We start from the raw sequence: 23,719 nt of genomic DNA on the forward strand, positions 1-23,719 counted from the left end.
AAATCACCACCTTCAGGCCAAAGCAAGAGCTTTCTGACTTCTCTCTCTGTCTCCACCTTTGCACTGCCTCAGTCTATTCTGCAAGCATGAGCAAAGTGTAGCTTTTAAGCATCAATCAGATCCTGGGACTTCCCTGTTCAAAACCCTGCAAGGACTTCCTGTGACATTTGGACTCCAACTCACATGCTGTCCTACCTTTTCTGGCCCTGCCTACTTTTCATTTACCATCTTATGCCACTTTCCCCTTCCTTCATCTGTCCCCAAGAGTCATCTTGTTCCTCACAAGGTGCAGTGCATGCCCCGAGCTCTACCTTTAATGCTGTACCCCTGCGTCTGTGCATGGCTATGCCTTCACCTCACTTAGGTGTCTTTTAAAAAGTCTCCTTCTCAGAAAGGTCCCGAACACCCTAACTAAAAAAGCACCCTGCTGCCACTTGCCTGTTTTATATTTCTTTATAGTATTTACCTCTACCTGACATTGTATTATAGATTCCACATTCATTTGTTTTATTGAAGACATGGTCCTTATTCCTTTGGCATATTTTCTCTAGTATGGCAATAAATATTTGTGGAATGAATGAATGAAAGCCAGTATGGCTGATATATGGTAAATGAGGAGAGGAGTGGTACAAGTGAGGCAGGCAAGGTAGGTGTTTTTAAAATATGCAAAGCATTGTAGGCCATCTTAAGAAGTTTGTACTTTTCCCTAGAAGTGAGAAGCCATTGAAGATTTTAAGAAGGAGCAGATACAACCTGATTTACATTTTTAAAAATTTTCAATGAAATTGTCTGTGAGCTTGAATGTTTTATTGACCTCAGGAATAAATTCAATGGACCTGTCGTTAATGAATGCATTTTCAGTTGCTTTATATAACTCTGTTTAACAAAAATCACTTGTGTGAGATTAAAAATAACTCCTTCTATAGAGCAGAATAACCTGATATCATGTAATTTTTAGTCTAGAGGGGCAATAACTGCTATATGACTTTTAGGATAAAAACATTATTTTAAAATAATTAAAATTTTATTATTACCAAACAAAATATACTTTCTTATACTTTTATATATTATGTTAAGCCTTGATAGACTTAGTTTACTTTTATCCTTATGAAGATAGTGGTTTAAATAGAATGCCTGTTCTGAGGTAGAGGATAAAAATGAAAAGAGCCTTTAGGGTTTTTTGAATGAAGACTGGACTACAGCCTAGCACAGCATTTAAAAATTTTTATTCTATGGTCTACTGACATTTCCCAACATATGCAGAGGTATTTCATGTAAATAGGATTCTGGTGCCAGACGAGTTTCAGAAAGGATGGGTTAAACGAGACTGTGTCTTTAATTCAGGATTTCCAGAGCCTGTAATTTACTAATGTGCGCTCGGAATCCCAGGGTGGGGACCCAAGCAGCATTTCCCATTGCCACCTCTTCACAGAGCCCCTCTTCCGCAGAACATGGTTTGGGAATTGCTGATGGACTGAGACCCAAGGGACGTTGGTATAACGCACAGCGTACTAGCAGGGTGGCTTCATAGGTGGGCAACCTGGGCAGTCCTACAAGGCCCAGCTCTCAGAAGGGGCCCTGTGTCTGGTTAACGCTCTGCTGGCACCATCTAAGTGTTTACTGTCTCTGAACTTGAGTTTTGCAGGTGAAGTCCGAACGGACACTGGAGCATGCGCACAAGCAGAGGCGTGGCACTGAGCGCAGCGTGCGTACAGGAGGGGCGAGGCCCTCGCGGCCCCGAGCGGTGGACGAGGCTTGCCCGGCGTTCGTGCGCCTTGGGCCAGTCCGGGCGCCCGGGGGTTCGGAGGAGGCAGCTGAGGCCGGAACCTGGCTCCGCACTGACGGGGCCCTTGAATGCAGCAGCAGTGGCCGCCGCAGCACCCTGGCCCCCAGGAGAGAGGAGGGCTCCACTTGGGGGCAGCAGCAGGACAGGGTGGAAGGCCGGCTTGCCTCTCGTTCCCGTGGCCAGTCTCCTTCCTGTGGCGTCTGCAAATGTATTAACTTTCAGGCCTGAGCATTGGGACAGGACCTGCTGGCACTCAGGTAATAAGCTAGTCAGCAAATATTACAAAATAAAATTGTTCACATGGATAGCCCAATAAAGCATAATCAGGGAGTTGCCAGAATTCTCAAAAGATTTCAGAATCTCTGGTTTTGAAAACTTCTGTGACATTGCAAAGCAAATTCTGCATTTGTAGACTTAGAAATTAAATTTAAAGATCGTCACAGCCATAGGAAAACAATGGTATTTTCGAATAAAACTTTGGATGAACCAATTATTAAGAGGAAGACAGTTTTAAAAATTCCTCGTGGCTGGAGATAGAATGCACAAAGAGGCACTTTGAACTATGCACAAATCATGAAGCCAGTTTTGGGTTTTGGTACAAACTCCACAAGTTACAAGAAATGTCAGAGGAAACGTTAAAATGCCATTGTATAAATTTACATTTACATCTAAATTCAGACTTACGTGAAACTGGTACGTGTGAAGAATTAAATCTTTCCGGAAAATTGCTCCACAAGAATCATTAGTTCTAGATGTACTAAAATTTATATTTTGAAATAATTTATCCAAAATTTATTTCTTTGTTGTCACAGTCTATAAAATATTCTTAACAGCTCTATTAGCAGTTGCATTAGCAGAAAGATCTTTCTCTAAATTAAAAATTACCAAATTATCTGTGGTATTCCATTTGCCAAGAGTAGCTGACATCACTTTCAATTATATCAATTGAAAATTAAGTTGCTAACTGTATAATTTTAATGAACTAATAAAAGTAGTTTCAGCAATCCAAGCCAGAAAACTTTTACAATTAATCGAGATATAATATAAAATATTATTTTAAATTTTATCATATAAAAGTATAAACCAAAATGATTTTTTTGCAATTTGTAAGTTTATGCTGGGACTCATATATCACTATTACCCTTGTTACGTTTTATAAATATTAACATATTTTTAAGGGAAAACTTTGTTTTTGTGCTTTTTTTAAAAATTGAAGTATAATTTATTTACAATATTATATTAGTTTCGGTGTCCAACGTACTGATTCAGTATTTTTATCGATTATACTCCATTTAAAGTTATAAAATATTGCTGTATTTCCCTGTGCTGTACAATATATCCTTGTATCTTATTTTTTGTACATAGTAATTTGTACTTCTAATCCTCTCTCCCTATTTTGCCCCTCCCCCAATCCCTTTCCCCACTGGTAACCAGTAGTTTGTTCTCTGTATCTGTGAATCTGTTTCTGTTTTGTCATATTTATTCATTTGTTTTATTTTTTAGATTCCACATATAAGTGAAGTAATACAGTATTTGTCTTTCTCTGTCTGACTTATTTCACTAAACATAATACCCTCTAGGTCCGTCCATGTTGTTGCAAAGGGCAGAGTTTCATTTTTTTTTAATGGCTAACATTCCATTGTATGTATACACCACATCTTCTTTATCCATTCGTCTGCTGATGGAAACTTAGGTTGCTTCAATACCTTGGCTTTTGTAAATAATGCTGCTATGAACATTGGGGTGCATGTATCTTTTTGAAGTAGTGTTTTCATTTTCTCTGGGAGTGAAATTGCTGGATCATATGGTAGTTCTATTTTTGTATATTTTTGTGCTTTTATTGTACTTTTCCCCTGCTTTTTGAACAAGGCGTCTCACATTTTCATTTTGCAGTAGGGCCCAGCAAATTATGTAGCCAAGCCTTGATACTGGGCATGAAATGATGAAACAAAGTTGTTCATGCAACTTCCCTGAAGGGTGTTTTGAAGGAAGTGTCAAGGTAGTGGACAAATGTGTGATTTGTTTTAGGTTTGGATTCTGTAGCAAAATTTGCACGTTTTACCAAGCAAGCTTTAAAATCCTTCTCACTTTCATAGCACATAAGAACCTGGAAGGCAATGTAGGCCAATAGCTGAGAACATAGAAGATACAAAGAAAAGTTTGCACATCTGGCATTGTCAATAGAATTATTAGCAGTTGGTTTCCTTCAAGAATTAGAAAAGTCAAGGTCAACTCCTGACAGGGGAAATACAACAGAGTTCCCTAAATGAGAAGAGGTATCCTTAGGGTTGGGTACTTCCAAAATGTCAAAAGGATGACTTTTATGTAAAGCCTGAGAACAGGTGAGGTGGAATCTTGGGGTGTGTTTTTGTGAAAGCTGTGTGTGTGTGTGGTGTTGTATGTGTTGTCATGGAGGTGGCGGTGGAGATGGTGGTGGTGATCATGGAAGGGATGACTTGCCTGCGGAGATAAGAGGGCACAAGAGCATGAAGGACCTAACAGGCCATGTTATGGATTTGGGGCTTTATTTTAGAGAATCGGATGGTCCTATAATTCTGGAAGCAAAACACTATTTTTTCAATAATCTTTGGCTCATAATGTGATGTGGAATAGTTTCCCACAGCATATTTCAACAATAGTTTACTAAAGAGAACTGTTGATTGATGACATCATCTTTGTGAATCAGGAGGTGCGATGAAAATTATAGCTTCCTTACTCTGTGAAGAATTTTCACAGGTTGTTTCCCATAGGAAAAATTGGGCCAGTCTTTGTTCTAAGAAAGCTCCATGACTACGTGGGATGCTTTATGGCTTGTTTCACTCCCTTTGATGAATGGATAAAGTGCTTTGAGCAGGCAACCAGAGCAAAAGCTGTAACAATGAGCCTGAGTAGATGAGAGGACTAATTTTAATATCATGATTTTATATGGATGAATGTTTTCCCAGCCCTGACATTATGTAATAGATTATACAACCTCGGTGACTACTGATAAACTTTGTTTTTAATGTGACCAAACATTGAATTAAAAAATTCAGGTATAAGGAACAGGACCTGTAACCCAAGACATTTAAGCAGACTTAGAGGCATGTCCTAAGAACTTAAAGAACTCTCAAATTTGCAAAAAATACTAGATTATTTAATTTTTTGAATAATTCAATAAAGTATAACAAAACTATAATGTGACATCTTGAGAGCTTAATTACACATTCCGTTCTAAACTTCTATATAATTTTTGGCCAAGAACCATTCACTGTTTTTTCATTACCATTACCAGCACTAGCAATTGGCTTTCTTTTCAGGACCATATTCCACCAAGAAACAAAACTTTATTACTTCTCAGGAAATGCTGAATAAACGATAATGAGTAAAACAGGAGAGGCAGATTGAAATGCTTGAAAAACACTGGCAGTTGACATAAATGAAAAAAGAGAACCATTTTTAAAAATTCAGATGACTATTCTTTTACTTTAAGAAATATAATGATTCAAGTGTAATAATAAAAGGTTATTATTTCATCCTGTTTCATCTGGGAATAATACAGAGTAAGGAGTGTGGCAAACTAAAGAGTACACATCCAGCTAATTCTTGCCACATAGGAATTTTTTAAGAGAAGCTATAAATATTTTCTTTTTTTTAATTAAAAAGAATCTGACTTCTTTCAGTTTTTAAACTTTGGCTAGATTTTTAAATGCCACGAAAACCAAACAAAATATGTCAGCAGGCTGATTAACCCCAGAGGCAGCCAGTTTGTGAATGCTTGAATACAGAATAATCCAGGCCCACTGAGATGTTATACTAGACAGTTTACTAGACCGGTGTTCTCCAAAGAGGGATATGGAAGGAGAAAGGGAAGGGGGAGGGGAGAGAGAGAGACACCAAGCTCAAAATGTTTTATTAATAAAGGTGAGCAATCAAAGAAGTTTAGAGATCCTGGCTGTGCTAGACTCACCAGCTATAGCACACCAGCCTTACGACTCATGAAATTCACATTAATTTCTCAGCAAAATTAAAAAAAACTACTATAAACCTTCGGGGTAGCTTAAGACCACCTGAAACTGCATCTATAAAATGCCATGCATCTATTGTATCTTAATTGTACTACCAATCAATTATCTTACAGAAATCTAGGACACAATTGAAGGCTGTTTCTTACTTTAAGGATGAGGAGATTTAACTCATATCAGTGTCAAACTAGAACATTTCTTTGATGGAGCAATATCTGTTTTAATTTTTACATGAATTATTAGGATTATAGACTAGAGAACAAATGAATTGTTCTAGTGACCTTTGGAAATATGGAGAAAAACTCATGCACAATGTGTCTCCATGAGAGTAGTTTTCCTTATTAATTGCCTAGAGCCCTAAAGAATTATTTATCCAGGGCCTACTCTATCATGCCCTTACTTTATGGAGCTAAGGGGAGGCTCACAGAGAGCAGAACTGCCCTGTGGTTTTTCCATATTTCATTTTGTTTTCTTTTCAGGGAGGGAGTAAATCTCACTGGGATCTCACTGATGAATAGGCAGTCTTCAGTCTGGTAGCATTAAACAAGCACCTGTTCATTCTGATGATCTTATGATGGCTTGTTTCGTTTCAGTTTATTAATACATAAAAAAGTCTGAATAGTTAGAAGTCTTGAGCCCTTCCTATGTTACTGCTGCTACTAGATAGTTATATATATCATGTTGAATCTACATAAAAACACCAAAAGATTGATGTTACAATCTCCACTTTGTACTAGAGGAAAATAAGCCTCAGAGTGGAAAACTTCTGAAAGCCACAGAGCTAGTTAGTGGCTGAGCCATGATTTGAACCTGGGTTTTCCTGACACTGAAATCTGGGTTCTTTACATCATACAGCACTGTCTGTCAGTTTACTCAATGCTTCTATTGATTCCAAGGTGCTTTTTCCCCCTCCATTTTAACATGTCTGAAATAGAGATTCACTTTACAATTAATATAGGTCATAGTTAGCAGCATTTTTTGTTCTTTCTTAGTATCACATAAGATAAAAGTGTGTTTTACAATTAATAGAGTCTTTTACTTTATGAAGCATGGTAAGCATTCCAAGATCTGGCAGCTAGAAAATGGTGGAACTATGATCTAAACCTGGAAACCTGGAGAAGGACAGGGAACAAGATTAATAAAGAGAAGCCCTCTGGCTTCCCAATTTCCCTTTCTCTCTCCCTCCCTCCCTCCCTCTCTCTCTGCACCACCCTCTCTCCTTTTCTTTTACAAAAGAGCACCTTATTTCTCTGGAATCTCGCTAGTCCAAACTGATGGTTGACCCTGGTTTCACGAAGCTATCAAAGCTCTCTGTCTTCACTGGGATCATGGTCTATAGACATTGGTGCCGTGAGGAGCAAAGGCTGAGGTGGCGTATTTAACAGGACAGAGTCTTCTCACCTGCTTTTCCCCTGATCTGCAATTCATGTATTATAGATTAGATACTACTTTCTGTTACTGTTCACTTGAGATTTTACTGTGTTTACAATTGGAAAAACTCACTTTGAGAGACAAGTGTCTCTAGTCCCACTTTTCTTTTAAAGCTCTGGCTCCCTCTGGTCTAGATATATGAGCTCGTAGCTTATCTATAAAACAAAACCTAAAGAGTGAGTGTAAGGGAACTGGTTGTTCAACCCTTTGTACAGTCTCTATTTTTAACACTTTATCTTCTAGAGTTATCAAAGGGATGTTTATCTATATCAGTTGAGGTTACTTTAGCAAATATACTTTTTAAATTGCTTTAAAAGTTCTGGTGACTCTCAGTTGCACAGAGAATGAAAATGCAACTGCTCAGGTGTTCACCTCAAATCATCCTTAATTTGACCTTTCCCTGCCTGTCTGGCTTTATTCCACTGCACTGTACCCTCCTGCCATCTAACGCAGCCCTAACGCAGTCCTAACGCAGTCCCATCATTGTACTTCCTCTCCTTTCCTTTGAATCACACTTCACGGACCCATCTCTGTCTTCGCTCCAATCAGTGGTAAATGTTCTATTTTTTACTTTCTTGTCAGTTGCTTGTGACCAGGAGGTAGATGGTCCTAGAAAGGAAAGGTAGAACATTCCTTTTCTAATTGCTCAAAGCATTCGATTGTCATGTGACTCTTTCCTTGGAGGATACAGCAAATTGACTTGCCATCTAAGAAACTCTTTGCATTCTCATTATTTATGAATTTGTGATTCTCTGATTTTCAGCTCACTTATGCTTTTTCTCAGCCATGATGGCCTCATCCTCAGGTGCCTTCGAGGATTCGTGCCTCCTGCTCCTGCTTCCATGCGTACACCAGGATTTTTTACTCTCCACCGTAATGCTTACCCGCTAATTCTTCCCACCTCGTGACAGTAGCATGTGCTTGTTAGAATTCTGAGTGTTGGAGTTTTAACTACAGTCTGCATCTCCTGAGCTTTCAAGCATCACACTTGCCAGGCCTTCATTTGGAGGCGTTACCATTTTTCCTGATGACACATACACACTGAGTCAGATTTTGAACACATTTGCCAAGGCACCTTTTTTTTTCCTTTGTTTTAACACACACAAAGGAATACACTCATATATTCCTTTCTGTGGGGAAAATGAGCACATTCATTCATAAAAAACATATAGTAAATTATAAAATCAAGGGGTTTTTGTCATTGTTGTTTTTCTCTTATCCTTTGGCAAAGAAAACAAACAAACAGAAAAGCCGAATGCCGAAAGTGATGATGTAGCCAAAATTTTAGTACTCCTTTGAGTAAGAGTCTCTAGGATTGTGGGCTAGAAGAGTATTGGTAGAATCTGGGTGTTGAGAAACTTTAAATGACCATCATGCTAAGAATTCATGTTATATATGTACTAGGTTTTTCATGTGGCTGATAGTCTTGTCAGTAATAGGGCATGAAATATACTTCAAAATCCATTTAAATAATTGTTTGGAAAATCAACCTGCTGCTTCATCAGGTGTTTGGTTTTTGGGGGGAAATGTGCACCTAATAAAATGATGGAACTGTCCTTGCATTAAACATAAATGGAAAGGACCATGGTTTGAAAATCGTTTCTAGGGCACTGTATTAGTTACCTATTGCTGTATAACAAATTATCTCAAAACTTAGTGGCTAAAATCATAATAAACATTATCTCACACAGTTTACGTGATTCAGAACTTTGGGAGTAGCTTAGCCGGGTGTTTCTGGCTCAGGGTGTCTCTTGATGTCACAGTCAGGATGTTGGCCAGCGTACGGTCATGTGAAGGTCTGACTGAGGCTGCAGGATCCACTTCCAGGGTGGTCCACTCACATGGCTGGTGTATTGGTGCTGGCTGTTGGCAGGAGGCTTCTGGTCCTCACAATGTGGACCTTTCCCTAAGGCTGGCTGAGTGTCCTCAATATATGGCCACTGTCTTCTCCCAGAGATCACTGCAAATGATCCAGGAAGTCAAGATGGAAGCTGTAATGTCTTTTAGGACTTAGCCTTGAAAGTCACATACCATCATTTCCCCAATATCCTGTTTGTTGCTCAAGTGAGCCCTATTTATTGTGAAAGGGACTGCATAAGGGCATCCATTGGGAGTCATCTTGAAAGCTGACTACCACAATTACTCATTAATTTATTAATATGCTGATCAAATTTCCCTGAGAGTGTCTATTGTGTAAAAGTGTCTGGGCTAGTTCTGGCAGTAGTTGCAAAAATTTTGTTTACTTATTTAACAAGTTTTTTGTTAGTACCTCCTATGTGCTGGGCATTCTTTTATGCATTGAGTATTTTGCAAAGAGCAAAACAAATCAAGTTCTGCTTCCTTGTAGCTTATATTTTAGTTGGGGTGGAAAAGAACAGTGGATAAACAGATAAATGTGTAATGTGTCAGGTGATGATGAATCTATAGACAAAAAGCAGATTACGAGAGAGAGAGAAACTAATAGGAGGGTAGGTCCTATTTTATATGGGTGATCAAGGAAGGTTTCTGTGATAAGGTACCATTTGTGCAAGACCCTGCTAAAGTTGCCCCTACCTTCTAAGGTGGCCCAGGTGCTGGGGAGAGCAGAATGTTTGAGGCAGAGGAAGCGTTCAGTGCAAATGTTGGTGGAAAGATGCATGGAAGAGCAAAACAGTCTACAAGAAGTTCTTTATAAAGGTCTCCTTAACTATGTTAGGGCTACTAGTAGACTTTAAGTCACCTTTGATTCTTTTCGGTTTTACTCCTTTTAAATCTAAGTTCAACACTTGAAGCCTATTTAAAGCGCAAGAATTTCCTTACCATAAAACTCAAACCCAGTTTATAAATATTTTTTATTCCCCTCGTGTTGGCTTACGTGGCTCCTTAGACCGGTCTGCCCAGTGGCTGTTTCAAATCTCTCCATGGTCCTCAAGCTCCAGACTCCAACTGAACCATGATTTTCCTCAGTAGCTTATCACTTACTCTCCTTGAAGATCAAGGCCATCTACCAGACACTTTCTCTTTGCCTCAAAATGTGATGGAAAATTTAAGTTCCTTATTTTATGTCTTCAAATAGAGATCCGCCATCCTTTCCAAATGTTACCCCTTCCACCTGTGCTTTAGGTGTACCCTTTCACATGTGTTCATGCGACTTTGGCCTTAAACCACTGTCTCTTACCTTTTTCTTCCAGTTTAATTTTCTTTCTCATTGCTCACTGCTCCTTTCCTTCTCTTGAAAACATTCTACGGTTTCTACTTTCCTTAACAAATAATTCTTCCTTCCCGCCTTGTTATCTTATGTCATAGTTTTTAATGAGGCCAACAGAGTCACCTGAAGTATTTGGTAAAAATGCAGGTTTCTTTCCCAGATCTGCATAATCAGATTTTTCTAGGGAGTGGGGCCAGCAGAGTCTATTTGAAAAAAGTTCTCCATATTATTCTGATGAGCAGCTGTGTTGGGGAACTGCTGGTATATACTCTTTGATTTTTTTTTTTCTTACAAGATATTAATTCATTTTCTTACTGCATGCTAATTCTCAATTTCTTTCCTCCATCAAAACTCATTTCTCACAGCGTTCCAGTGGTATCTCAACATTCAAAGCCAATGACCTTTTCTCAGTCTGTGTCGTGTTTGTATTTAGTGCATCATTTGATCTTATTGACTGCCATCACCTTCTTGGAACTTTCTCATTTCTCTCAAGTTCCGTAACACTGACACCACAAGGTTAAGACATTAGAAAGATTTGACATAAGTTGTGATTACTATTACCATTTTATATCTATAAAACTCAGGGATGGAAAAAGTAAAAATAAATCATTGCCTGAACTAAAGGTAGATATTCTTGAATCCTGTTTTTCTAAATGTCCTCAAGAACATTTGGGACACTAATTATCTCCTTTTTTATTTCATCATTCTTGAGTCTTATTGCTTTCTAGAATCCATCTGAAACTTAATATATGTATAGCTACAACCTTAGCACAATAACATTTCCTTTAACTTATATATTAGGAGACTGTTTGGTCAAAGACCAGTGATACTTCCTCTACATGCCAGATCCTAAGCTAATTAATTCTTTCAATGAGTCCATAAGTGCAAAGTTTAGAACTCTAAGGCATAGTCATTAATTAGAAGGTTTTCTATTTGAAGACCTTTCACCTTCTACTTTCTATTCAAGATTATGTTTATTAATGTGGTAGAGATGCCTAGCTGTCTACCAAAAATACATGCTTCCCTTTCCATATGGTGGAGTTACCCCTGGGAAAGGGCTGCCCTGTCATTGACAGCATCTGCCAGCCTCCTCCCATCTCACCCCCTCCATATATCAAGGTGTGGCCTCATGACTAGTTCTCACCAATGAAATATGAGCAGAACTGATGGAGCATATGGGGTAGAGATTTTAGACAGCAAATGAGTTTTGAGTCTTGAGATCTCAGAGACCCTTGGGAATGATGGATCCACAAGGTGGAAGGGAGTCTGGGTTCCTAAACATCGTCCACAACCAGGAACATTCTCACTGGACTGGTACATGAGCAAGAAATACACTTTTGTTGTTTTAAGCCATTGAAACATAAATATTTGTTTATTTGAGCAATAAGCTGTCTTATTCGGTCATAATGAGTTATTGGCCTCATAATGAGCTATAGTTTCTCAGTCATTTGCTGGTGATTTTTTTTCTCCAAAGTTTCAAATTTCTGAACAGAACTAGTGATGCCCTCTCCCTACCACCACCTCCAAGTAGGAGGTACAGACAAAAAGGAAAAAATGGTAAAATGACAAAAGCCCAAGATCCACGGCCTTTTCACCCAAATTGACCAGGGTTCCCCTGGCCAATTTCCCTAATCCCTCTCTTTTCCTCTTTCTAAAGTCAAGTCATGTGATATAATAAAATTGTCATTGACTGGGGCTAGCAAAGCACACAGGACTCTGGACTTGATTCAGTTCTACTATGAATTGTGCTGTGTGACCTTACATAGGTTTTCTGACTACTCTGGGCCTCAGTTTCTATCATGTGAAGTGAGAAGGTTAGATTGATAATCTCCAAGTTCCCCTACAAATAATACTTTAAATAAAGATATGTGCAATGCTTTTAAAAGAAGACTAGATAATTATATTTTATTCCATTCTTTAAAAGTAACTCAGCTAACCCTTTTTTTTTTTAAGATTTTTTTGACGTGGACCATTTTTAAAGTCTTTATTGAATTTACCACAATATTGCTTCTGTTTTACGTCTTGGTTTTTTGGCCACAAGGCATGTGGGATCCCAGCTTTCTGACCAGGGATCGAACCCACACACCCTGCACTGGAAAGCTAAGTCTCAACCACTGGACCGCCAGGGAAGTCCCTGAGCTAACCCTTTCTAATAGCATATTTTAAGAAAGGCACTGCATTTTTCACTGTGAGGGAGAAAATAATAAACATTACTTGGCTCTGGGAAAGTGTGTGTGAAAAACAGAAAACTTACACAATCAATACAAATAACTATAACTTCTCAGTTGGTTAATAAAAGGGGGGCAAAGCCCTGGGAAGAAGCATAGCTTACACCCTGAGACGTTGGGTCGATTCTGACCCAGATCTTGAAATATCTGAGTCAAGTGTTTACTTGCTCCAAGTGGAGTGAAGGTGAAAGGGCTGAGCTGAGACAACTAGCTGTAGGGACATCACTTTCCTGGCAAAACGCTTAGAGTGTCTCTTAGCCCAGGATCATCCATGGGCCTTAGATTTCTTGCAACGTAGTTCAGATTTCAGATCATCTAAAATTCTTGGAGAGGCCTAAAACCACACAGGCTTCTGTGAATTCTCTGGATCAACCAAGAATTGTGGCTTTATGCAGTGCCATCATTCCCAACACTGGGTGCTGCAGGGGAAAGTATGAGTCAAGTACTATGATTTGGCTCCAAGTGGACCCAGTGTTGCCCTTAGGCCTAAGACCTGGGCAGAAGAGGATAAAGGACCCCTACCTTGAGCCTCCCCCACTTTAGAGGCCCCCCTACATTAGAGGGTCCTGCACTGGTACTCCTCTGGCTATGCTCCTTCCCTTGAAGCAGTCAAGGGAATGTGCCACAGACCTCAGAGTCCCCTGCCCAAATGGCTCTGAGCCAGCATCCAGGCCTGGGAGGGCCTCTTGCCTGCTCAGTCCTCCCAAAGATTGCCCGTGCTGCCAGTGTGTGCCCCCCTCGGCCAAAGGGTGGCTGTTTTCAGGGCCATGGATAGAGTTCGCACATACCGGCTGGGGAGTCCACACACATGCAGGTGTGGCCCCTCACGGCGTTCGTGAAAGGTGGGATAAGTCACTGCAGGCAGGAGGTCAGGTTCTAGCGTGGAACTTTGAGGAGTCTGAGAAACCTAAATTCAAACTGAGCTTCCAGACCACTGTGAAGGTTTATTTGTCCAGCTAGCAAAAATGAACATGTGTTACCTAATAGAGTGTTAGCTTAGTGTCTGTTAGATATTTGACTTATGATGTCTGGATCTCCATTTGCACTGTTACTCTGGAGTCCATGAATGCTAGGAGTGGGCCTGAGTGACCAGCGTTGTGTGACTGCACAAGAGGAAGTTGGATGGTACATTTGCCCCAAAGCATTTACATTGATCTCTTCACCTGCACTAAGGCCCCTAACTTTCCTTGGACAAACTCAGATCAACACAAGGTATGTGTGTATGACTCAATTACACAGATTTTACTGGGTTTATTTTTTTATGCTTCGTAGAGTCAAAGGCTTTGCTCATGGTGTTCAATAAATAACAGTTGTCAACAGGTGTGATAGTTGATGCCTGCAGAATCAGTTTCCTTGTGGTTATTTAGACATATTGTCTCTCAAAATAGTAATTCTGTCTAGTGTTCCAGAGATTCACTTGGCTGGGAGGTGTTCACATCCTAGTCTTAATCCTCAAATTCCTGCCTATCAGTTCAGTCTTACACTAGTCAATTCTGGGGCAGCTGTTCAAACAAATACTACTGTGGAGATCCACTCAAGGGATTCTTCTTACATAGCTGTTTGAATGCCAAGGTAGGTGTTAATGGAAAGTGATCTGGATTATCTCATGAGTATAAACCTGTTACTGTAGTTTTCACAGAGTGTGGGTCTCTGGTGCAGGTGCTTTAGTTATAGCCTAGTTAAATATCGTTACCCTATAAATCAGTGCATACAATAGGTCTGAGTATATTAGTGACTTTTTGGGTGGGCTAAAACTGACTGGAGGTGGAGATCCAAAGGGATGTGTTATTTTTCTCATTGACAGTAAATTCTAAGGTCTTTTTCTTTAAGTATAGAATTGAATGAATGAAAACAGCAGATGGTAGTCAATCCTTTGTGGCTCATCTAAGCAACTGAGCTTTCCCCAAAGCTCTGGAAAGGTGCTGATCTGTAGGGGTGGCAAACTCACCAGCCTATGATAGGGGCCAAGCTTTAGGGATTTAAATTAATGCGAGAATATTTAAGCCCTTATTTCACCTCTAGTCATTTATAGTCACTTTTTTAAAAAAAAAGACTGCGTGGCAAACAATGCTGGTTGGGCTTGTTTGTACCCTCTGACTTGGAGGTGACCTCCATGGTCTGACTTATGATTTCCAGCACACTGAGGAAGTTTCTTTTGCCTTAAATAGCTCCCTTATATGAATGGAACAGTGCTTGAAATTCCACTATTATAAAGGCATTCTTTCAGACTAACCAATCTCTCTCTTCATACACTTCAAAAAAAAATAAAAGAATATGTCTTGATAGGTATTTATATCAATAATTTTTTCCTTCATGAGTGTTGCAGGGCCCTGATGTGAAAAGAGATAGGGCACTGTTGCAACAAAGAGGGGCAGAAGGAGATTGGGAAACAGAAATAACGTTCTGCTAAACGAAACTCCCAAATTTATTCAGCTATGACCTGACAGGCATTCTTTAAAAGAGTATCTCATTTCTTTCTAAAAAAAAAATTGTGATTTAGGAGTAAGTATTCTTGTTGACCACACAAGGAAACAACCTAGGAGCAATTAAGTGGCTTGCCAAAGATCATATAGTGATACAATGCATCTAGGACTCAAATCTAAATTCTTTTGTCCTGAGTTTTATGCTCCTTCTACTACACTTTGTATTTCCTAAATCATGCTGTCCAGGAGTAAATTTGTGATAGTCCCTGCTGTGGAAAATTATAACTTCAATTAACCAAGCACCTTAAATATGTGATAAGCTCTTGGGAGCCAGGTGGTCTGGGATTGTCTCAGTTCCAGCAATTACTGACTGTATAATTTTGGGCAAATTACTTACTCCCCTTGGATTGTATCTATAAATAGGAAAAATAATCTTACCTACCTCATGGGTTTATTGTGAAGATGATTTGAGAAACTACATGTAAAGTGCTTAGAACGACTTCTGGCACACAATAACTGCTCAGTAATTCTTAGCTATTATACTTATTACCTCATTAAATCCTTCCCAAAACGCTCTTAGGCACATATTATCCCTATTTATAGATAGGTAAACTGGACTCAGGAAAGCTAGGTGACTTGCCTAAGATCAGGATCAAACAAACTAGCAAGAAAGCTAGTTTATTTTATACCAAGTTTCATTCTACACTCTGCTGCAAAGTTGAGATGGTACTTGTACATCTGATAGAACAAATGTTTAATATCCAGGACTGGCCTGCACATGGTAGAGAGCTGAAATAAGACTCTATGTACTCGAAGTAATCTCAAGGTTTATTTATTTATTTATCAATTTATTTATTATTGAGGTAACATTGGTTTATAACATTATATAAGTTTCATGTGCACAGCATTATAATTCGATGTCTGTCTATACTATGGCGTGCTTACCACAAAAAGTTTAGTTTCCATCCATCACTATACAGTATATACACTGTATACACTATACAGATTTCAAGGTTTTGAAAGCCACTGCCTGTCCAAAAGAGATTCTGTAAACAATGGTCATGGCTGTAAGTGTCCACGTTGGAAGTCTGTCTCCAAAAGATAGGAGAGTTTGGGACAAAGCCTGAAGTAGAGCATTGACTGAGTGAGAGTACAGAAGGGGAACAGATGGGTGAGGCTGGGCAGGCATTAGCATTACGAGATTGTTGGCCAAAGGAAGCGGGACTCAGGCAAGGGGATCACACTTCTCCTACTTTGTAATGTTTGTCTTAGGTTCAGTGCTGAGTCAATGGGAACAACCCAGATTTGTAGCTGTAAAAGATACTTATGCAGTGAAGGAGGTTCCATTTTTCATATTCTAATTCCCATTTCCAGATGATGAAATTGAAATTTAGAAAGATTAACAACACAAGGCCACAACTAGTAAAATTGCTGAGACAGTGCTTGAACCTGGAGTTTTCTGATGGTAAAGCCCTTGGCTCTTTTCATTACAGGGACTGCCTTTCAGAGGCCAGTTGCTGAGCACTGTGTACTGGGAATGGAAAGGAAACAGAAATGTGGGGCTGGATATTCACATATGTAGTGGATTTCACATCATTCCTTGATTTTGCTAGTTTATAAACCCATTGTGGAAGTGGCCTCTGTGATATCTCAGTATTAGCTTGCTTTGTGAGTAAATATTAAACCTCAAAAATACGCTTTCTTGGCAATCAGTTTATACTGATTTAATATGATGTTAAATTGCTCATAGAAGTTAAATATATCTCGGGAGCCCGAAATTTGATGAAAGTTTCCCAGGATTTTTTATTGCATGTTCATAAAATTTTACAAGCACTGCAATTTGTGGCTTCTGACAAAGTCTCTGCAAAGGACAATGAATTAATTAGAGAACGAGAAGTCTACTGCTCACAAATCTTTGTAATGCTGTGTTGTCATCCTTAGGAATTGCAATCCCAGAAAAGTCCGAAATTCAAGTGAGCCGAATACAAGCCGAAAATTCAGCTGTCAACTGCAGCACTAGTCGAAGCAAAGGCAAGTCCAGAGTGAGGAGGAAGAATTTTGGTCTGTATGGAAACAATCAGATTCCTTTCTTCCCTTGAGAGTGGATGCATAATTAAAAATAGGAAGTAATTACTTCCCTTCTGTATTTGAAAGAAAACTGAACAAGGAAAAGGCAGCTGGAAGAATTAAACCACAGGTGAAGGCAACTTTGCAACTTGGGAGGTAACTGCCACATAATTTATACTGCGTTATGAATTAGGTTCCAGATGAGGAGCGTATTGGTGCACATAACATGTAGCAGCTCATTTGTATAATAAGCAGCAGGAGGATATTTTAATCTTTCAGATCATCACTATGTTAGTGAAAGGCAAGGATGATTTTAGCAAAAACTTCAACTAAATTGTGAACCCCAGACTGAAATGATGCTTACTAATTAGCTGACCCTCCCCCAATGGAAAACAATTTTTATTTTAGCATATATGTACTTTTAAAAATAATTTACAATATGCGTGCTTCCACAAAGGACTTAATACAACCTAATTCCACTCTAAAGAGAAAGCGAACTAGAATACAAGGCAAACTAAAGTATGGGGGTGTGTGTGTGTGTGTTTGTGTGTGTGTGGACAAACTAATAAAACTATCCAGAAGAATTCTAGATATTTTATATTTTTGAATGAAAGAATAAGAGGGCTAAATAACAATACGGAGGGATTTCCCTGGCGGTCCAGTGGTTAAGACTTCACGCTCCCACTGCAGGGGACACGGGTTCGATCCCTGGTTGGGGAACTAAGATCCCATATGCCGCGGGTGTGGCCAAAAAAATTTTTAAAAAAACCCCAGCAATGTGAAAATATTCTCTGAATATAATTCTACAAAACCAATATTTTTTCCATCTGTAATAGTTCAGTAATCCAATCACTTTTTGCCCCTAGGAGGGCCTTTCAGGTTTTATTTGATGTTTTTAGTTCAGTTATGCTTTGTGACACTAACTGTTAGTGCTCACAAAAATTGAGTTTTTCTCCTTTCCCAACGCATTGCTGGGGTACATTTCCCAGAGTTCCTGTGTCTAGATAGGTCTGGGTGACTAGTTCTTAACGATAGTAATGCTTGCCACCTCTTAGCGAAGGTAGTTAAGAGCAGGTGTGCCTTCTCTGAGCACTGTCTTCTTCCCCATCCACTAGCTGAACACTGAAGGCAGTTGCTGGAGGCTTATCCAGCAGTGGTTCTGAAAATGGGGTCCCAGGAGCAGTAGCACGTATGCCACCTGGAAACTTATTCAAAATGCAGATTCTTGGGATCCACCCGAGACCTACCAAGATCAGCAACTCTGGAGTTGGGGCCCAGCAATCTAGGTATTAACAAGCCCTCTAGAGCTTCCCTGGTGGCACAGTGGTTAAGAATCCGCCTGCCAATGCAGGGGACACGGGTTCGAGCCCTGGTCCCGGAAGATCCCACATGACGTGGAGCAGCTGGGCCCGTGAGCCACAATTACTGAGCCTGCACGTCTGGAGCCTGTGCTCCGCAGCAAGAGGGGCCGCGATAGTGAAGAGGCCCGCGCACTGCGATGAAGGGTGGCCCCCACTTGCCACAACTGGAGAAAGCCCTCGCACAGAAACGAAGACCCAACACAGCCATAAATAAATAAATTAAAAAAAAAATTAAAACAAGCCCTCTAGGTGATTCTGAATTTGAGAAACACCCTTCAAGACAGTAGCAAGGCCAGAGGTTGGAAGAATCATGGGTCCCTGGATGACTGCACAAAACAGAGACTCCTCTCCTGTCCCCCTTCTCACTTCACTGGACTGAGACAAAAGACACATATCGTACTACATTAAGCCCCTGAGACCTTCAGGTTACTTTCTACAGCAGTTAGCCCATCTTGACTAATACTGCTTCCTATTCCTTTTTCTATTATTGCTCTTGAGGAATGCAACAACTTCCCGCTTTTGTCCTGGCTACCACAAGTCCTGTAGGGAATGATGAAATAGAAATAAACCAACCAGCTGATAAACATTGTTTTCCCTCAGCTTATGCTATTTTCTCCCTCTTTGAATTTTCATGTACTGTTCCCTCTGCCTAGATTGTTACCTACTGCTCACCGAGTGAACTCCTACTCATCCTGCAAGCACCTCTGCTCTATAAAATCTTTTAGGAGCACTTTATATAGTATGCGGACCACCTTTCTACATAATCTTACAGAATTTCTTGCCCTTCAAAGATCTGAGCTCCCTTAATATGAGAGAAGCTTCTCAAACACCCAAAGTTTGGCATAAAATTACATAAGATGCTCTTTATATAGTTGACATTTTTGAATTTTAAATTTTATGCCACATTTTTCTGTTTTCTCTCTTTAGGGGAAATGCTTTTCTCCCACCCTAAATATGTACTTCTACTGAATATATGACTTAGTTCTATCCAATCAGAGTCCTTCCCTGAAATTTTTCTAAGTGGGCTTATCGGAAAATTTTAAATTGTTCTCAACATTGTAAGATTGCGCGACCCCAGAGCTATCTGCTACCACATTGACTGTCGTGGAAAAGTCTGTCTGTGAGAAAGAAAGAGGCGAACACTCAGAGATAACAGTGTCAGTTCTGACAATATCCTACCCCAGGGATCCAGTCATACCTGAAGTTGGATCCACATCTCTGTGGTTTGGATACTTAGGTAATAAATTTTATTCCTTTGCTTTAGATAGTTTGCATTTCTATCACTGGCTTTCAAAAGCTGCAAGCTGTGATGAATATGGAAATCATTTTGTTCATTCCTGAAAAAGAGATTGCAATAGGCTTTGGGCTGCCAGGGAGAAGAGTGACCTAGAATAGTAGGATGAAGTGAAAAAAAAAAAAAGAGTATTTAAGCACAACACTGAGAGATAATATAGAAAAATGTCAGATGAATGAAGAAAGTCATCTTGGTTAAGATAGAACAGTGCTTCTCAGATCTAATCCTTTATTTAATAGCGTCATGATTTTTGCCTTTTTGGTATACATCTATTTAACTTTTTAAACTTAAAAAAAATGTAGTCTCATTCTAAGCAATAATGGCAACAAAATTATGGGTTGATTTGCTAGTTTTAAATACATGGCTATTAGAAGTTTTTAAGCTCATTGTGACCTCCTAAAGTGATTGTTTTTGTTACAAATGGCATGAATACCACACTGGGAAATACTGAGATAGAGGATCAAGTCTGCTGCGGGCTGGAGGGGGAGACATAGGGAGAATAGAGGAGGGAGAAAATCAGCCTCCTCCTCCCATGTCTTGAATTTAGCCAGCTTAGGAGCAGCTTTGCTACCTTTGGTTGATAGCCTGAGGGCTACAATGAATGCAGTACGCAGGAAAACCCCCATGATATATGCAGACAATATGGCTGCCTTATGGCCATATCTGTTGTTAAAACATTGAAATACTTCTGTGCAAGCTGAAAAACAGCTATTGCTCTGAGCCCACACAGAGCTCCAACACCCTGGTTACCTTGGCCTCACCTCAGGACTGTCTGGATCACCCCATGATCCAGCAAGGAAAGGGGAAATGCCAGTACAGCAGGGAGTCTCTGGGACTTTGCGCCAGCCTTATGGCTAGCTTCTATTCTGATTGGTTGGTGCCTTTGCCAGCTGTTGTGAAATAATGTAAAACTCCTGGATATATTCCTTTATTACTGTATGGATCTTGATGGGTTGTATTTATCGACTAACTTGTCTGTTCTCCTTCCCAGATTGTCACTCGTCTAAAGATAAGAATTATATTTGTCATTTTATCCGCTGTCTGATATGAATGGAGTCGTCAAGTTGGAAAGAGGTGAGGAGTTGGCTGGGATCTAGAACTTACTTTCTGGCTGTTTAATCACGTATTAACTGTATTATAGGAAGACATTAATAGTTGGGCAGGAGGCAATCAAGTGCTGGATTCTGAAGTTAGTCTGCCTGAGTTCAAATTCTTGTTCTGTCCCTTACAAACTGAGTGCTCTTGGATAAGTTATTTCATCTCTTAGTTTCCTCATCTGATAAGTAGGAATAATAACAGGACCTATCACATGGTGATGATCTGAGGATTATATGACTTAACACATAAAGCATTTAGACTGGTGCATACAGGCATACAGTAAGCATTCAATATGTAATAGCTGTAATTATTATTGTTACTTTATGCAATGTGAGAACAACTGCAAATAAAAGTTACTTTATTACTCTAAAACAGTTTTATATAAACAATTTTACTGTTTTTCCACATGTAAATAGGCCTTCCACATAAAGACTTCTGTGGTCAGTTTTGGTTTGGAAATGCAGAATTAACCAAGATTAAATAAACTTTGCTGCTGGATACATCAATATGCTAATCTATTCTATAAAACTCTAAGAGGGTTTTTTAAAAAAATCAGCTTGAAAAACCCTGATTTTTATCATCAAACTTTTTGTTTTTGTTTTTGAGAATACTTTTATGGAAATGCCACTCTAAGGATTTTGACCTCAATCCTTATGTAAAATACCTGGCCCTCTTGACTGGATCATAAGGAACCACAATGTGCTTTTTGAAAGAGGGCTAAGTGGCCTAGACACAAAATAGGCATGTGGCCTCCTTGGCCTTTTTTCCCTAGACTCACCTTATGTAGGTGAGATGACTTATCTTCTGGTGTGAGAAGAAGCAAGGAAACACCAACCTTAGTTCAAGAATCCAAGTGAAAGGACCTTTCTCCCTTAAGCTTAGAGTGGCTCACCAAGGCCTTCTGCCTCATGCTTTGTGACTCTACTCTGGTCCTGCTGGTCCTTCCCAGGCCAAAGGTTTCCTCCTACATTGAAGTCAGTCCCAGTCCCATTTTACCTATCAATGGATTTTGGTTTCAATAGACATTTCAAAGAAAGATTCAGTTTAAAAACACATAGACACAGGAAACATGACCATCTTGGCTCATCTCACCAAAAGCATCACCTAACTAACCTAGGAAGTAATGATGTGCTTGACCTTGACCCAACACATGAGTACCCCTATTTATGTCTGGAGTCAGGAGGAGAGATAAAGGCTCAAGTGTGCCCTGAAACCTAGAGCACAGTCTGGCACAGTTAAATGTCAGTATATGCTTGTTGAATTAATGCAAGGATTAAAAATGAATATTTAGGTATAATATAAGAGATAAATGCCAAATTTTTAGTGGTGCTCATGATATTGCTGACATTCCATAAATTCTATCAATACTAAAATAATGAACCTAAATGTACTTAATCAAATCAAATAATTTTTTACTTTAACTTATAGGGAATTTTAACCATTTTTTTCTTCTCCCTTTCATTGCTCTTCAGCAGTTTCATATAAGGGTTTGGCATTCTCATTTCGTTTGGGTGTCCTAATTTGGTAATGAGATTTAATTTTGTTGACTTATTAGCATCATCTCTCTCCCTTAAGCAAATTCCTGTCCCATTTCTCTCATTTGCTTATCCCTGAAGCTAATTTGATGATCATTTTGTCCTCTCATTCAGGGCCTGGGTGTTGTGGATAATACCCACAGTGATTCCTGAAGGCAAGGTACTCAAGTGTGCAGAGCAAAGAGCATCTGTCTATTACCTTCACATATGAATGAGTGGCAGCTTGGTCTATAAAGTATTCCTGCAGAAACTCTTGTCAGGGCTGTGAAGTCATCACCCCATTATCTTGATTATCTTCTGGCATTGGGTGTTATAGCAGAGAAGTCTGAGAATTTCCTGATTTTGGCTTCTTTTAATGCAATTTTATTTTTATACTTGGAAGTTTGGAAAATTCTTTCATTTTTATTGAAATTTAAAGATTTTACCAGATTTTGGTTACTTTACTGCTATTGATGTTGATTAGAAAATAGTAAGCCTTTTCAATATCCAATTTTAGTTTAGTTTTGCTTTTTTTTAATGCTGAAAATGTTTCTTCAGTTATATCCTTAATTATCTGTCCTGATGTGTTGATTCTACATTCAGAAATACATGTTAATTTTTAGTTAGATTGCTGTTCTACTTTCCACATCTGTCATCTTCTCTTACATTATTGTTTGTCGTTATGTATCCCGCATATGTTCCTAGAATCTATCTGTTGTTTCATGAATGTGATTCTCACAGGAAGGTCTATACTTTTTACTGCCACTGCTGTCAGCAGTATAGTTCTAGAATTCAATCTAGTCTGTCTTCGCCATTCTTCTTTTCATCTTGTTGATAATGGCTAATAGTCCTAACTCAAGCATTTCCTTTGAGACTTCTTCTGCACGTTTCTTTTTCTCTTGTTGTGGGGTATTTTCTTAGTGTGGTTGCATTACTCATAATTTCCTGTATCCAGGATGCTGGACTTAGGCTGTGGTTCCAGGAGCAACATAGAAGTGGGTGAAGATTGACCTGTGGGTTAAAGATTGAGGAGAAAAAAATCTGAAAAGCAACATGGAGTGATGAAGCCAGGGTCAAGATCCAAGGAGAAAATCCAAACAAGGCAGCAGTGTGAAGAAAGAGAGGCAAAGACTTGGTGTAAAACCCTGGGATGGAAAGCGAAGTAAGTGGCTTTGGATTGGAGGGATGAGGGTTGAGTCTTAAATCCCTAAGACTATAGGGAGCTAGTAAATGATGTACTGGGCAATTTAGACAGAAGGGGAAGTTGGGCAGACAAAAAAAATCCTATCTCATACTTGTTATGAAGCTCATGTTAGCGAAGACTAG

General features: G+C 39.3%; 1 protein-coding gene and 1 long non-coding RNA gene across 4 annotated transcripts in view; both read left to right on the forward strand.

The window, feature by feature from the left end:
- The first annotated feature begins 1,738 nt into the window (after window positions 1-1,738).
- LOC133101594 (uncharacterized) lies at window positions 1,739-20,837 on the forward strand. Its single transcript, XR_009702661.1, has 3 exons — window positions 1,739-2,043; window positions 17,001-17,282; window positions 20,773-20,837. It is a non-coding gene; the product is annotated as an uncharacterized LOC133101594 (long non-coding RNA).
- PTPRR (protein tyrosine phosphatase receptor type R) overlaps window positions 20,828-23,719 on the forward strand; it is a 381,027-nt gene continuing 378,135 nt past the window's right edge. For all 3 annotated transcript variants that reach the window (XM_061206587.1, XM_061206588.1, XM_061206589.1), the window contains exon 1: window positions 20,828-20,855. The gene's annotated coding sequence lies outside the window, so the exon portion shown is untranslated. The remainder of the gene's footprint in view (window positions 20,856-23,719) is intronic.

This window comes from Eubalaena glacialis, chromosome 11 (genome assembly GCF_028564815.1).
Source record: "Eubalaena glacialis isolate mEubGla1 chromosome 11, mEubGla1.1.hap2.+ XY, whole genome shotgun sequence".
NCBI classification, from domain to species: domain Eukaryota; kingdom Metazoa; phylum Chordata; class Mammalia; order Artiodactyla; family Balaenidae; genus Eubalaena; species Eubalaena glacialis.